This window comes from Cervus elaphus, chromosome 17 (genome assembly GCF_910594005.1).
Source record: "Cervus elaphus chromosome 17, mCerEla1.1, whole genome shotgun sequence".
NCBI classification, from domain to species: Eukaryota; Metazoa; Chordata; class Mammalia; order Artiodactyla; family Cervidae; genus Cervus; species Cervus elaphus.
In genome coordinates this window covers 46,778,958-46,795,977 of record NC_057831.1, presented here as the reverse complement: position 1 = coordinate 46,795,977, position 17,020 = coordinate 46,778,958, and the positions used below count along the sequence as shown (strand labels likewise).

Genomic DNA, 17,020 nt, shown 5'->3' with positions numbered 1-17,020 from the left:
AAGAAATAGGTTATAAGTCCAGAACATCTTGCAATGTTCAAGGACTTTTCTGCCACTCAAGAATGTATATATGCTTTTGAAGAGAGAATTTTATTCTTTGCAGGTTCTATTTAAGCAAATTAGAATGACTCCAGTGTTAAACTTTGGTGACAAGTTGTACATTTAGTTCCTAAAAGCGTTTAAAAAGAATGTGTAGGTAATCAACAAGAAATGAAAATCTATCCATTATGCCCTGATTCTATCAGCAAATGTTACTATAAATAGGACCTAATAAGAGGACCAGAACAAAGCCCTCTGGTCAGGAGCTGGGCCCCAAATCACCTGAAATTCTATTTAGGAGATTAGATTGAAACCAATTCAATCCTTAAACAGAGGAACTAACATTAGACCTTAACAGAGATAACAAGATACAGTGATAAACGACATCAGAGGTGACCAATCAGCCTAACAGGACTGGAAAAGCCTACAAGTCATTCAATTTGCTGCTATTCCAAGTAAATCACTAATGGCCACAAGCTGGCTCCACAGGAGCTGTGGGTGTGACTTATGACCAAACCTGAGAGGCTGAACAGTATAATTAATGGAACATAGAAAGGATCTAACACTGCCCACGCCTCTAAACCAACCACTGCCGAATGCCCAGGGGATGAACTGAAATCTCAAGTTTTTCTCCAAGGTGCTTTCCTTTTCAAATGAAATTTAATATGACATAGCTTTAAACCTTTACTATGAATAAAAATCATAATAATAACTAACATTTATTGAGCACATAGCATGTGTGGGTATCAAAATTCAGAACACCATGAAAAGGAAAGAATTCGAGATTTAGGCAGGTGTCTTGGGTTATAAAAAGTAAAAATGGCAAGGCATGAACAATGCAGACAAGAGCAGTATCTTTTTTAGGATTAAAGAAAAAACTACTGAAAGCAACCCTGGATCTGGGAGAGCTCTGAGAAGTAGCTGCTCATCAACAACCGCCGAATGCAGGGACGAGCAGGGGACATGCAGAAAAGCAGGCTGCCAGCTAATAGGTACGATGCTCCAGAATGCTCTATGTTTATGTGAAGGAATTTACAACCCAGCAATCACTGCTGCAAAGCTTATACTTATCTCTTTACAATGAGTGCCTGCTCCTGGAGTTTTCCTGTTCCCTAACTCAGATTTCAAGAGAAAGGGGGGATAAAGTCCCAGTAATAAGAACTGGAAGACAAACCACTATATTTAGATATAGATTTAACCCTCTGTCTATATATGTAGTGTCCGTGAGGCACAAAGCTGCTTAATCTTCCTCTCTTTGTATGCTTCCAAATCCCATCTCATTTTGCATCCTGTGTGCTCTGCACAAATGCCAATCCCCTTCGATTCAGCCCTGATGTCAAGTGACAAAGGGAAGCATTCCCACTTGAACTCCTTCCCTTTCAGCCTTTTTGCTTCAAGTCTCCTTCAAACAAAGAATGCCTCTAATTCCCGGCTTGAGACTACTTTCTTACACGACATGTAGCCTGGTGTGGCCAGGCACTTAAGGGAAAAAAAGAGGCAATGCCTTAGATTCCCCCCATGATGTAAATTAGAGAGTTGCAACCCCATCAGGGTCCTCCAATGAAGCTGCCCGCTGAGTGAGAAGCTACTGGATTTCCATCTGTGTGCCTCATACCATTGGCGGCTATTGTTTAAATAAACATTACTTTGTATTGCATTTTTAAAAAATTCAATACATGTTGATGCCTGGTTAAAAGGAAAGAAAATTGCAGTATTAAAAGACTAGTATTTTCAGAGTCTTGTGATGTAAATTGCTAATTTAAAACCCAAAATATTGTTAAAGTGTCTTTATTTAATAGCAGGTGATTGCAAGCTGTAATTTGCAAGCTGTAGATGCAGATGGTAATGTTTTCCCTCCCTTTTCAGCACTGCAGTACAGTATTTATTGCAGATCTATGCAGACACAGAACAGCCAACTGTGAAAGAAAACATTCTGCAAGAAGATTAACCACGAAGTTCGTAAGACCAACATGGCTTTTGAGACCTGATCCACTCTGTCAAGGCAGGGTCCTCTCCTTTCAAGCTTAGAGAATGTTTGCTCACCAAAAGACGCTGAAGGTGATGTCACTGGTCTGCCAGGTCCCCGCTAAGGTTAAAATACATGAGTGAGAGAATGATATTTAATTTGGGCTTCATTTATTTATTCTCTGGCTGGAGAAAATCCAGGGAAGAGATGGAATGTAGAGATAGGGTTGGAAGATAAAATATAGGACTCTCAGTTAAATTTGAAGTTCAGACAGGCAAACAATAATTTATTAAGATAGGTGTATCCCAAAGTGCTTGGGACATCCTTCCACTAATAAATTATTGATTCTTTATCTGAACTTCAAATTTAACTGGGAGACATGTATTTTAATTGGGAGACATGTATAGGAGGGCATGGCAACCTACTCCAGTATCCTTGCCTGGAGAATCCCATGAACAGAGGAGCCTGGTAGGCCATGGTCCATAGGGTCCCAAAGAGTGGAGACAACTGAATTGACTTAGAACGCACACATACACGTATTTTTATTTGCTTAATCTTGCAACTCTATGTAGCGAGAAAAGGTAAGTAAATAAACCACAATGTCATGTTCAGACAACAGACACGGCACTTGATGTTTACTGAACACTGGGCTAGGCATTTGCCTTCTGCTGCCCATGTAATCATGGTGAAGATATATCAGTTAGCCTTATTTTGAAGATTCATAATTGCGGTTCAGAGACCTTTGGTAACCTTCCACATAGAGTTCACAGCAAGTCTGGACTTGATGAGCAAGGTCTCTGTGACTTCAGAGTGTGAGTTCTTTCCATAAAGTGATGCTGAGGCCTCACCTTTGTTCATTCTCTCCCGCAATACTCAGGGTATCTGACAGAAAATCAGTGCCGTTCACCAGCTCCTGGTGGCCTCCCAAATCTCTCAGTTCAGTTCAGTTCAATTCAGTCGCTCAGTCGTGTCTGACTGTTTGCGACCCCATGAACCGCAGTACGCCAGGCCTCCCTGTCCATCACCAACTCCCGGAGTCCACCCAAACCCATGTCCATTGAGTCGGTGATGCCATCCAACCATCTCATCCTCTGTCGTCCCCTTCTTCTCCTGCCCTCAATCTTTCCCAGCATCAAGGTCTTTTCAAATGAGTCAGCTCTTCGCATCAGGTGGCCAAACTATTGGAGTTTCAGCTTCAACATGAATCCTTCCAATGAACACCTAGGGCTGATCTCCTTTAGGATGGACTGGTTGGATCTCCTTGCAGTCCAGGGACTCTCAAGAGTCTTCTCCAACACCACAGTTCAAAAGCATCAATTCTTCAGTGCTCAGCCTTTTTTATAGTCCAACTCTCACATTCATACATGACCACTGGAAAAACCATAGCCTTGACTAGACAGACCTTTGTTGGCAAAGTAATGTCTCTGCTTTTTAATATACTGTCGAGGTTGGTCATAACTTTCCTTCCAAGGAGCAAGCGTCTTTTAATTTCATGGCTGCAATCACCATCTGCAGTGATTTTGGAGCCCAGAAAAATAAAGTCAGCCACTGTTTCCACTGTTTCCCCATCTATTTGCCATGAAGTGATGAGACTGGATGCCATGATCTTAGTTTTCTGAATGTTGAGCTTTAAGACAACTTTTTCACTCTCCTCTTTGACTTTCATCAAGAGGCTCTTTAGTTCTTCCTCACTTTCTGCCATAAGAGTGGTGTCATCTGCATATCTGAGGTTATTGATATTTCTCCCTGCAATCTTGATTCCAGCTTGTGCTTCCTCCAGCCCAGCGTTTCTCATGATGTACTCTGCATGTAAGTTAAATAAGCAGGGTGACAATATACAGGCTTGATGTAGTCCTTTTCCTCTTTGGAGCCAGTGTGTTGTTCCATGTCTAGTTCTAACTGTTGCTTCCTGACCTGTGTACAGGTTTCTCAAGAGGCAGGTCAGGTGGTCTGGTATTTCCATCTCCTTCAGAATTTTCCACAATTTATTGTGATCCACACAGTCAAAGGCTTTGGCATAGTCAGTAAAGCAGAAATAGATGTATTTTTGGAACTCTCTTGCTTTTTCAATTATCCAGCAGATGTTGGCAATTTGATCTCTGGTTCCTCTGCCTTTTCTAAAACCAGCTTGAACATCTGGAAGTTCACGGTTCATGTTTTGCTGAAGCCTGGCTTGGAGAATTTTAAGCATTATTTTGCCATGCTCGTGAGCCATCCCCCAACACTCTCAACCGTGCAACAAAACAAACAAACAAACAAACCCATCTATATCCCACCCTGTGGGTGCGTGCTAAGTGGCTTCATTCATATCCAACTCTTTGTGACCCCATGGACTGTAGCTTGCCAGGCTCCTCTGTCCCTGGGACTCTCCACTCCAACTGGAGTGGGTTACCATGCCTTCCTCCCAGGGATCTTCCCAATCCAGACATTGAACTCAAGTCTCTTACATCTCCTGAATTGGCAGGCAGGGTCTTTACCACTAGCGATGCCTGGGAAGCCCCCCCCCCCCACCAGTGACAACTAAAGCACTATTTGTTTTCATTTTTATTTTCAAGAAGGATAACAGCTGTTTCCCCATGCATGTCATCCAAGTGAACTCCTGATAATTATTATATTCTCTTTGATTTGATTGTAACTGATTACCAAAAGACCTGGGAAGTCTGGCCTTCTTTGAGCACTTGACCTTACACATTTGTATGGAATTCCAAAAGTGGTGATGCAGGACTAGAGCAAGAACAAGAAGGGGGCTATTGATTGCTGACTCCGTAGCCACACCTCCCTTCTTTCCTGTTAATTCAGTGTCCACTACCTTACCGATGACTCCATAGCAGATCATGATTGAGTGGTAGGGCTTCTCAACAGGCGTATTGTTGGCATTTGGGTGACATAATTCTTCATCACAAGGGACTCCTCTGAATGCCACATATCTCCTTCCTGTATCCTGGATCCTAAGTACTTCGGTAGGGCATTTAGTCACTTTGTAAACCTAGAACAGGCCTACTCATTTCTAAATCTGTCTATTGGTGCAGGGACACCTCCATCAGGCAATCTGGTTGTCTCTTTACATTAGTAGTCATGGTTTGGTGGCCAGAGTCATCCAGGTCTGGCCAATGTAGACCTGAAGGGAAATCCACTTGGAGCTTCTAAAAAAGATTCCCTCACTAAATGAAAGAGAGCCAGGGACAGAAGAGTGTCTCTTTCATCACTGGGTGTGCTTGTGTCGATGTGAAATGTGGAGCTACCACAGCAATTTTTCACCTGTGGGGGCAAAAACTGAAAATGGGAAAATGGCAAAGTGCAAAAATGGAAAAATCCTGGGCCCATGATGACATCACTGAGCTGCAAATTAGCAAACCTTGGGACTGCCTGACTTGAAGCGTGTTATCCTTGTTAAAGGCTCTAGAATGGGGGAGGGGGGCACTCAAGCCACTTGCAGCTCAGAAGACCCAACTGTTACATGATCCAAGGGCCCTGGACATTTGAAGGGAGGGCAAGGAAAGAACTATGATGGGTGTGGGGTGCCAGAGACAACTTTGGCAGATGATGGTACAATTATAGGGGGAGAGGGGAAGGGGTGAAATCAGAGTAGTGGAATTAGAAGCCTAACTCTATCGCTAAATAACTTTGCAACCTTGAGTAAGGTCAGTCATTATCTCAGCCTTACATTTCCAATCTGAAAACTGTGAGGATGAAATTTACAAAAGTTTTTAGCTCACACCTACGGGCCACCCTGCACCTACAGGACTGCTGTTTTTCACTGGCCCCTCCTCCTGACAGCTGTGTGGTTCAGCCATACAGACCACTAACCCCACAGTCTTATAGCCAGGCCTCTTCACTCATCACACCTGTGCATTTTCTGAGCCACTTGAATTCAGGGACCCAACCTAAACCCACTCCCTTCACCCAGCTCACTATCTGCCTACACTGCAGCCGTGGCTCCTATGAAAAAGCTTGTGGCAAAAGGGGCAATGAAAAGAAGCAGGTCCTGATGTTTCCTCTTGATAGCGCCCATCCTGTCAGAGATGGAATCATGGGTGCTGTCAGTTTAGAGCAGTTTCTTCAGGAAAGAATCAAAGTGAATGGAAAAGCTGGAAATCTTAATGGAGATGCTGTAGCAATCGAAAGAAGCAAAACTGAGATTACCGTAGCTTCTGAGCTGCCTTTTTTCAAAAGGTATTTGAAATATCTCACCAAAAATATTTGGAGAAACATAATCTATGTGATTGGTTACAAGTAGCTGCAAAGTTACAAATTGCATTACTCCAGTTTAATCAAGATAAAGAAGAGGAGGAAGACGAATATTTTGTATGATGTCTTGAATAAAATTTGGGCTTCCCAGGTGGCTCAGTGGTAGAGTCCACCTGCCAATGCAGGAGACGAGGGTTAAAAACCCACCCTCTCCCATCCTAGGAGATGTAGATCTTGTATTTTACAGCTCTAATATGAGTGCCATTTGGGTCAAGAATCAGCCTCAGGATCTCTGCTATTTCTATGCATCTTTATGTCTGCACCAAATGAATTCCATGTTAATTAAAATACCAAAACCCCATTCCAAGATACCCACAGTTAAAAAATTACCAATTTTTACTTTCAAGGAGCACCTAACATACAGAATACATAAATGTTAACCTTGCACATTGCATCCCATCCTGTTAAACTTCTTATTAACGTTTATTTGCAGAAAAGTAAAAATTACTCCTCTTCATCTACTTAGGAGTATTATATAAACCACTTAGATACAGGATTCTCTAGTGCCATCTAGGGGATTTCAGACCACAAAAAAAAAAAAAAAAAAAAAAAAAAAACACGAGAATCGTCAGCTCAACTGAAACAGAAAAACAAGAACTGAAAAATCAGCTATGAGTCGCAATGCAATTTCGTATACATCCCCAATAATGTTTCGGTAATCTTTTATTTTTCAGTTTGGATGGCTGAGCAAGATCACACATGGTGCAGCATCTGGGGACACATAAACGAGCAAAATGTGTAACATTGCACCCGTGCTCTGTAGCCTGATATTTCAAAAACATAACCCTGAGAGAAAAGGTTTCCCTGTTTAAATCAATGCCTCTTTCTAAAACCAAATCAAGCAGGGTTGCTGATATCTTAAAATGTGTTCTCTGCATTCCTCGTTCCTACATATTAATCAGGTGCAGTTAAAAATCTCAGCAAGCTCCTTATAAAGTTAAAGAGAAAAACCGAAAAGTGATGCACTTTGCAAAGACCTCACCTTCATCCTCAGGCCTGAGCACAGGGCCAAGCAGATTGAGGTCACAGCTAAGATTTCATTTTACTGAGCTGAGGTCAGTGGAGTGAAAGTCGCTCCGTTGTGTTGGACTCTTTGCAACCCCATTGACTACACAGTCTGTGGAATTCTCCAGGCCAGAATACTGGAGTGGGTAGCTGTTCCCTTCTCCACGGGACCTGCCCAACTGAGGGATGGAACCCATGTCTCCCATATTGCAGGCAGATTCTTTACCAGCTGAGCCACCAGGGAAGCCCAAGAATACTGGAGTGGGTAGCCTATCCCTTCTCCAGGGGATCTTCCTGACCCAGGAATCGAACCAGGATCTGCTGCATTGCAGGCAGATTCCTTACCAGCTGAGCTACTAGGGAAGCCCAAACTGGGCTTAGTAACTTCTAAATGGTGTTGATTGGCAATGTGCAGTCCATCACTTCTAGCATGCTATGGGTGACCCAATTACAGTCGTCTCCATGGACCTAAATAGCACATTTCTGGGGAGGTTTACTTGTGTGATGACCCTGTGTGAGGCACTTTTCCCATTGGGGAGTGTATTTAATCCTTCCCTCCAAACCTCTGATTCCTATAAATATGTAATTCCTATTTTATACAAGAGAAAACTGAGGCAAAGAGAATGGAATAGCCTCTTCAAGGTAACACAGTAAAAAATGTATAAGCAAGGTTTCAAATCCATATCAGACTTTAGCCTCAAGCAGTGTGCTTCTTCCAATAAGTGGAATTTCAAATATAGTATTTAAATATGACTACCAAATGTCTTGCAAACTATTTCAACTAAAGGGAAAATGCTCATCAGGCTGAACCCTGTGAAATTCCTGACAATCATTTTGTGCTACAGAAAGAGCACTTACATGCAATTTAGCACATGGGAAGGCACACTCAAAGAAGTCTGGGGAGAAAAGAGACCTGTGTCTAAGGGTGCGAAGTACCCTGGGCTCTGCTGTGTGCTCACCACCCCCAGACTCCAACCCCAGGCATCTTTTACAAGCAGCAGAATTCCCACACAGAGAGACGGTCTTCATGGAGAAGCCTAGGAAGGGAAGAGATTTTTGTGTCCAGGTCAAGAGTGGGGTACTTGAAGAGCCTGACCACCTGAACAAGGGGCCAACATCTGGCCTGGGTTTCCAGCACCCGCATGTGAAATGACCCCACTCCAGGATGAGGTCACGCTTGCGGGGAGCCCAGCAGGGCCCCAGTGATGTCCCAAGGTGAGGACCGCTGGCCTTCCCTCCCTGCTCCTTAAGGGGACGAGCTGAAGTTCTAACAATTCCATCTGGTAAGTGTAGCTCTTGTAAACAGGTCCCAGGTTCCTGTCACTGTGCTGGTCTTCTGGCCCGAGGTCGTATCCTCTCTGTCTTCTTCCTCCTCCAGACACGGGCTGCCCTTCCTACATACCTCCTGCCTGCAGCTGGCAAGCTCCTCGAGGCTTCAATCTTGCCTTCCATATTCCTCTTCCTATGGAGGGTTCACCTCGCCTCCAAAGCTAAATCCATGTCCTTTTTATGTGATCCTTTAAGGCTGGTAGGAGGAAAAGGTAGCTTTTGTTGTATATGATTTGCCATAAGTTTTTCAATTCTTCGCTACTTCAGACATTCTTCATTAAACTGAATTACCTCCAATGATGCAGCTTCCTCATGTATACTCACGTGCCTGTCAAGATGACGGTTCCTAAACTTCACCTCCAAGATGTATTGATTTTATTTATCCCACAAGTATTCTGTGATAGTAGGTGCTGGCAAGGCAGCTCTCACATAATTTCTTCAGATTAACTTTGCTAATATCTGGCTTAAATAAATGCTCTTTCTCGGTTGCTTCATTTGGCTGGAATAAGTCTCCATGAAAGAGTGAATGTGTTGAGTTTGATGGGGTGATCAGGAATAGATGATGGGTGGGTAGATATTTTATCTAGTAATGGGTCAGAGCACCTTATTATTTTACAAAACTGAAAGCATTGACTGTTTAATGGTGACTCTCAAGCAACACTGATGGAGCCTCAATGGGCCTTACAAAGGCCATATACTTGAAAGTAGAAATGATCAAGGCTTATTGGTTCTCATTCCAATAAAGCTAATGACTTCTGCTTAATATGCAGTCAAAGGCTAATTGGTTTTAAGCAAAGATTTCATAACTGACTTATACTTTGTTTCAAAATACTTTCTCTCCATCCTTACCTTTCAAATATAGCAGGGGAAAATATAATTTATATATGAGTATATACAACCTCCTTCTTTTGTTCAACCCATCTCCATCTACCCATAAAGGAAATATTTTGCAGAGTTGTCAAAGTAAACAAGGAGGGACAGAAACCGGGGTCCACAGAAATGGCTGTGCAGAAGCATTTCATGGAAAATTAAAAGACAGGAAAGAAAACAAAAATTGAGCATGGACAGATGCTGTGCCAAACAGGTAGGAGAATGAGAGGAGTGTGAGCAAAGAATTTAAGAAACACTATCATGCATGATGAAGGGGAGCATCTTTGACTTTATTGAAAACAATCAAATAAAATAACATTTCTCTATTATTTCAGAATGCTGAACTATAACCAGTTAATTATGATCCTACAGTGAGACCAGGCCATGTGGAGCCCTAAGATTTACTCCTGATAACCTGAGGTGAAGAACTGACTCATTTGAGAAGACCCTGATGCTGGGAAAGATTGAAGGCTGGAGGAGAAAGGGACGACAGAGGATGAGATGGTTGGATGGCATCACTGACTCAATGGACATGAGTTTGAGTAAACTCCGGGAGTTGGTGATGGACAGGGAGGCCTGGCGTGCTGCAGTCCGTGGGGTCGCAAAGAGTCAGACATGACTGTGCAACTGAACTGAACTGAAGATTTACTCAGATTACATCACCTCATGGGAAAGAGATGGGGAGACAGTGCAAATAGTGGCAGACTTTATTTTTGGGGGCTCCAAAATCACTGCAGATGATGACTGCAGCCATGAAATTAAAAGACGCTTACTCCTTGGAAGGAAAGTTATGACCAACCTAGATAGCATATTAAAAAGCAGAGACATTACTTTGCCAACAAAGGTCCGTCTGGTCAAGGCTATGGTTTTTCCAGTGGTCATGCATGGATGTGAGAGTTGGACTGTGAAGAAAGCTGAGCCCCCAAAAATTGATGCTTTTGAACTGTGGTGTTGGAGAAGACTCTTGAGAGTCCCTTGGACTGCAAGGACATCCAACCAGTCCATCCTGAAGGAGATCAGTCCTGGGTGTTCATTGGAAGGACTGATGCTGAAGCTGAAACTCCAGTACTTTGGCCACCTCATGCGAAGAGTTGACTCATTGGAAAAGACCCTGATGCTTGGAGGGATTGGGGGCAGGAGGAGAAGGGGACGACAGAGGATGAGATGGCTGGATGGCATCACCGACTCGATGGGCATGAGTTTGAGTGTACTCCGGGAGTTTGTGATGGACAGGGAGGCCTGGCGTGCTGCGATTCATGGGGTCGCAAAGAGTCGGACATGACTGAGTGACTACTGAACTGACACTCATGTGACGTACAATAAGAAAGACTAGTAGCATTGTGACTAGAATTATCCTGCCCTATTAGCCTGCCCTATTTCCTCTAGGGCCCAGGATTTATGGCATTATTTGTTTTTCTGATTTTTATTGTCAGCTCTACACAGCATCCTGACAACCAGTGTCTCTGCTATTCCCCTTGCCTCAAATATTCCTCACCTGAAAAAAATCTCACAGTATCAATTCTGAGTTCTTCTGAAAGAGAAGAGGATTATAGATAGAGAATGAAATAACAGTTGAGATTAGACCTTTAGTGGGAATCTACTCGACCATTTAGCAGGGCCTCAGCAAGTCTGCAAACCATCAGGAAGCTCACTAAAACCCAAATTCCAGAGTTCCATCCTCAAAAATGATGACATCCAGACATCCAGTATTTGGAGGTCCAGTGATTTTCTTTACAGCCTTATTAACAAAGAGAACACTAAGAAAGTTCTCTTTGCTGACTTCTTTTTTGGCTTTTTTTTTTTTTTTCTTGTTTGTTTTCTGTTGACATTATCTGTCAACAGAAAGGCACTGAAGATAGTAAGCTTCATTTTAATTGTTGACAACACATTCTATCACCTTATACCTCTTGCTTATCACAATCTTGGTCACTAATTTTGGATTTCACTAAGCCCCAGTTTTACTAGTCTATGAAATGAGATGTTGCAGCTTTCCTTTCTTCAATATGTTTTTTTTTTTTTAATATCCTATTGGATGGTTTGAGATGCACATTAACTATTCCTGACCATGAAAGGCTTATTACGTTTTAGGCATTTAGGTGTTTAGCTAAATTTATGGCATTACATTATAAGTTTTTGATGTAATATTCATTAGTGACATCTGAAATGTGTTGACAAGTACACTGGCATTGATTGGAATTAGAAAAATTAAGTTGGTTTAACTTTTAGATTGTCTACAACTGCATATTTCTGACTCTGTGAGCTTAAATAGGTAACTTTACCTCTTTGATCTTCATTATTTCATGAATAAAATGACTATTAGAAAATTATTTTAATAAAGATAGGAAATGACTAAAATAAACACAATAGAATCTTAGTGGCTCGATACAACAGAAGGTTTTTCTTATTCACCTAGTGTTCAGTATGGGTGTTTAACATTGTCTTCCGTGCAGGGATTCAGGGATTTAGGCTCCTTTCATCTTACAGATTTGTCATCCCCTTCACTATCTGTTGGGCTTCCCTTGTAGCTCAGTTGGTAAAGAGTCTGCCTGCAGTACAGGAGACCTGGGTTCTATCCCTGGGTTGGGAAGATCCCCTGGAGAAGGAAATGGCAACCCACTCCAGTATCCTTGCCTGGAAAATCTCATGGACAGAGGAGCCATGGCTGCAGCCCATGGGGTCTCAAAGAGTCGGGCACTACTGAGCAACTAACACTTAACACTTAACTTCACTATCTGTAGGACTTCCCTGGTGGCTCAGATGGTAAACAGTCTGCTTGCAACACAAGAGATCTGGGTTCAATCCCTGGGTCAGGAAGATCCCGTGGAGAAGGGAATGGCAACCCATTCCAGTATTCTTGCCTGGGAAATCCCATGGACAGAGAAGCATGGTGGGCTACAGGCCACGGGGTCTCAGTCGGATACAAATTAGCAACTAAACAACAACAACAAATGGGCATATATGACTCCAAGGAAGCCTAGAAAATAACTTGTTTTGACCCAGGAGAAAAAGAAACTAGGGTCTTACAAATTCATAACATCCTCTGCCAAAAACACTTTTTTCCATGATTGTAGAGAGGGTCATGTGAGGTAATGAGCATGCAAAACTACTTTGTAAATTATAATCTGCTGTGAAACTACAGAATGCTATTTTTATTATAATTACTATCTGTAATGTCTCTGTGAATACCTTACCACCAGGGAGTGGTAGCCCCTTTGGAAAGAAGAGAGTTTATGGATATAAAAAACACTTAAAATTTTGGGATTAAGCAAACTCTAAAAATTATGTTTTATGAAACAGGGCAATCAGAGCCCTTTTCTCCAACTTGGGCACCTTGGAACCCTGAAATTTCTTCAAGTTTTGTATGCAGAGAAACAATTACTGAAGCACTTTCCAGGTTATCTCAGTGGTCAGATTATTTGCTGTAAAATTGAAGTTTATATATGATACCCTTCAATGCCAGAAACAATGAGTTGGAAATATAAAAATGAATCTACCCATAGTATTAACTAATTAGCTAAAAATCCATGCTTAATATTCTCGAAGAGTAGGGCACTGTGATGGGGAGATAGGGCACATCAGAAATCATATAAACCAAGATAAAAACAATTCTCAGTGTGATCTCTTCAATCAGATTTTGAAGGTCTCACTTCTAAATCATTTAATGTTTGAGATCAGGTCATGGTATTTTTTTTCAACAGCCTTCTCACAAAGTAGCATGAGGAGCACAATTATTCCACTAATTTTAAAAGAGTTCACTTCTGTTTGTGTCTTTTAAATGATGGAACATGGAGAAAATGAAAATGCAGAAGACTGAATTAATTATATTGAATAGGGATAAAGCAGGAATGATTCATTTATTTAATTTTTAGCCAAGAGAAAAATTGAAGGGACTTCCTATGAGGCAATTAGCCATTCAACCTTTGTAATTTCAAACAAAGCAACTGAATCAGACATTTAAAAGGGTTTACAAAGATCTCACAAACTATAGGAGGTAGAGTACAGATGCATTTGCAGACCACTGTATTGACTAGTGGGGATGATGACGCCTGGTTCAGAGTGGTGACCTGGGTGAGTCTCCATGTCTCCATATTACGTATAATCTCCGCACTTGTAAATAGCCTGTGTTCAATGGATAGGGTATGAGTAAAGCAGTTTGTTCAAGCCAGTCCAAGTTTACGCTTATTCTCCAGCATAACTGATGGCTCGGTGAGTCAAGAACCTGCCTGCAGTGCAGGAGACACAGGAGACGCGGGTTTGATTCTTGGGTTGGAAAGATCCCCTGGAGGAGGGCATGACAACTCGCTGCAATATCCTTGCCTGGAGAAGCCCATGGACTGAGGAGCCTGACGGTCTACAATCCAAAGGGTCATGAAGAGTCAGACACGACTGAACAACCAAGCATGCACATTCACTCTGTAGAGTGTTCCCAGTTTGGACAATTCATTATGTGGACAGGCTGTCAGTGGAGATGTGTTCACGGCTTGATAAGCGGAACTTGGGAAGCTGGCCCTCATGTCACCTCATAACAGCTTCAAAGATGATTAAAACATCAAGATGCACAAATAACTGAGCACAGAGAACGTAATCGTATCTCCAGCTCACAACTAAAATTCTTACTTTCCTTCCCGGTAACATGGCCAGAGAGGTCCGCAGCAACAAGGAGATGGCCAATCAGCACTGATTTGTGAACTTCCACCCCAGAAATAAGCGGTGGGTGGTTATCTGAGAATCTGTATGAACTTGTTTCACCATTGCTAAAAGCCTAAACTTTGGCACCCGAAGTAACTTGCCCAGTCTTATTAAAATGCAGTATTCCTCGCTTTGATCCAGTAAAAACAATGTCTCTGTTAATCAATTTAATCCTTTACTTATATTTTCCAAGGGTGAATCTTGGGTATATTTATTTATTGCCTCATGATTGATTCTGAACTTTATTAATCATAATGATAACATTTCATATGACAAGAGGTCAGAGAGAACTTGGGCAGCATCCAGTTCTACACACTTCAAGTTACAGTACCCAGAGAGAACTAAAGCATTAGCTTATTGGAAACCTGGGGGGACTCTCCCAGCCCCCAACTCCTCACCTGGTGTTCCTGCATCCCATATCCAAGTCATCACAGACCAACACTTGACTTCTGCTGGCTTCCAGTTCCTGCATTAATGTTTGGAAGCATTAATACTGGAAATGTATTTCTTTCTCTAGAAGAATTAAGAAAGAGAAAATGAGTTTAGCATTCAGACAAGATCAAGTAAGTTCAGGTATGATCATAGACTAAGCTAGCACTTCAGTTAGAGAAAGATCAGTTCACCCAAGCCATTCTTTCTAATCTGGGGAATAACTGTAAAACTCTTGATTCCTCCTGAGATAGCATCTTGCTTGCATATGTGCTAAGTCGCTTCTGTCGTGTCTGATTCTTTGCAACCCTACAGACTGTAACCCACCAAGCTCTTCTGTCCATGGGATTCTCCAGGCAAGAATACTGGAGTGGGTGCCATGCCCTCCTCCAGGGATCTTTCTGACCCAGGGGTCGAACCTGTGTCTCTTACATATCCTGCATGGCAGGCAGGTTCTTTACCACTAGCACCACCTGGGAAGCCCTGGGATAGCATCAGTCAAGAGCAAATGATAAGCTTTCTCCCCTTAAATGTTCTCGGAGCCCACAATCAGCCATAAAAATTCTTAAACCTTCCATATAAGGATCTTTTCTTTGTTCACTGTTGTGTCCCCAGGGCCTGACCTAGTGTCTACCCAAGAGCTATTTCGTACATATTTGTAAATTCATGAAGAAATGATGAAATTCCCCAAGGGAAAATGCAGCCAGAATATGAGTCTGCTGGGCAGTAAGCAGCCACGTGTCCGCCTCACTGTCAGGACTCTGTAGAGTTGAGGAACCACCAGAGTCCCTGGGAAAACTGAGAACTGCCTTAGAGCCCAGAGAAACCAAGTAAGAAAGAGGTTTGCAGAAAAGTCATTAGCACTGCAAAAAGAAAAGAGTCCTTCCTGGATGAGAATACTAGCATAGAAGAGACACAGCAAAAAATATATGCACAAGGTAAATTGTTTATTGTGGAGGATAATGAAAGTGAAAGTGTTAGTCGCTCAGTCGTGTCAGACTATTTCCAACCCCATGGACAGTAACCTCAGTCCATGGAATTCTCCAGGCAAGAATACTGGAGTGGGTTGCCATTCCCTTCATTCACGGAATCATCCCAGCCCAGGGATCAAACCCATGTGCCCTGTATTGCAGGCAGATTCTTTATCATTTGAACCATCAGGGGAGGATAATAACATTTGGGATATGAGTGGAGATGGTTGCTGATAGCTGTAGACAACAGAAATAAGAACTCAAACTGGCTTAAATAATCCTAATGTTATATTTTCTGACATAATTGCTAGCCCAGGGTAGCTAGGCTTGTGGGCTGGGGAGTTCAGAGAGTCAAAATGTCATCATGGGTCCAGGTTCCCTCCAACCCCTGGCTTCTCAGAATCCTCACTATCAACATGACCTCTGAATGGCAGCACCATGGCTGAGGCAAGTGTCAAATCTAGATAATAATGCCCACAGGAAGAAGAGAGACAAACACTCCCTGTGGCTCTCTTTGTTTTATTTATGTATGTGTTGTTCATTTATTTTTGAAGAATGCATGCTCTTTATTACTATTAATGAGGCTTGTAATCCCCTGACTATCATTTTCTCCCTGAACCAGAGCAAACATAATTCTTAGAGTCAGAAACTGCAGCTCTCCTTTACCAGCAATGAAACTTTTCCAAGAAGCTCTCAGAGTCTTTCCACTCACATCCCATTGATTGGACTCCACTTCTTTTCCTAACACATTCCTCAAAGCAAATGGACATCCCCTTGATGCTCTTATAGGAGCTGTGATAAGCTTAAGCTAAAGCCTATGGCTGCATAGGGTGAATACCTAAAAAAAGAGTTATGCTAGAGAGAATAAAAAGAAACTGCTGTGTCAGCACCCATTAGGACTCCAGAGTAAGAGCATCAATGATTAATTAGCAACCTGAGTTAACTCTGTGACAGGTGAAGACTGTAGCAATCCCCAAAGAAATATCTCACACAGGTAAGGTACTTAGTTTAAACAATCTTTCCAGATCTCTGAAGAGGATGACAACTGTTATCCTACCATCCTCTTTCCAGATAAGGAAACATAAGAAACAAAGGTTCAACTGACACACACACCAAGTTATATAATCAGGAAGTGGCAGTTGCATATGAGGAGTCAGTTAGTGAAGATGTGTCTGACTCCCTGTAATCAAAATTCCAAGTCACAGAGTTTTGAAAGAAAACTTCCAAGCAAATGCCCAAGACCCTACGAAACCATATGTTAGATGTATTTCAAGAATCGTAATCACATTATTTTGGTACATCATTTATTCATTTATTCAGTGACTTATTATGTGCAAGACAAATTGCCAAATACTTGAGACTAAAAAGATGAAAAATACTCCACCTCTGTGTAAAGTCCTGAGTTCACCTAACAGGCAAGAGTAAAAGGTAATCATCAACCATATTTCCTAATCCTAAAATGTCATCAACTGGA

At 42.1% G+C, this 17,020-nt stretch overlaps 1 pseudogene; it reads left to right on the top strand.

The window, feature by feature from the left end:
- The first annotated feature begins 981 nt into the window (after nt 1-981).
- On the top strand, nt 982-6,316 carry LOC122673365 (annotated as a pseudogene).
- The last annotated feature ends 10,704 nt before the right edge of the window (nt 6,317-17,020 follow it).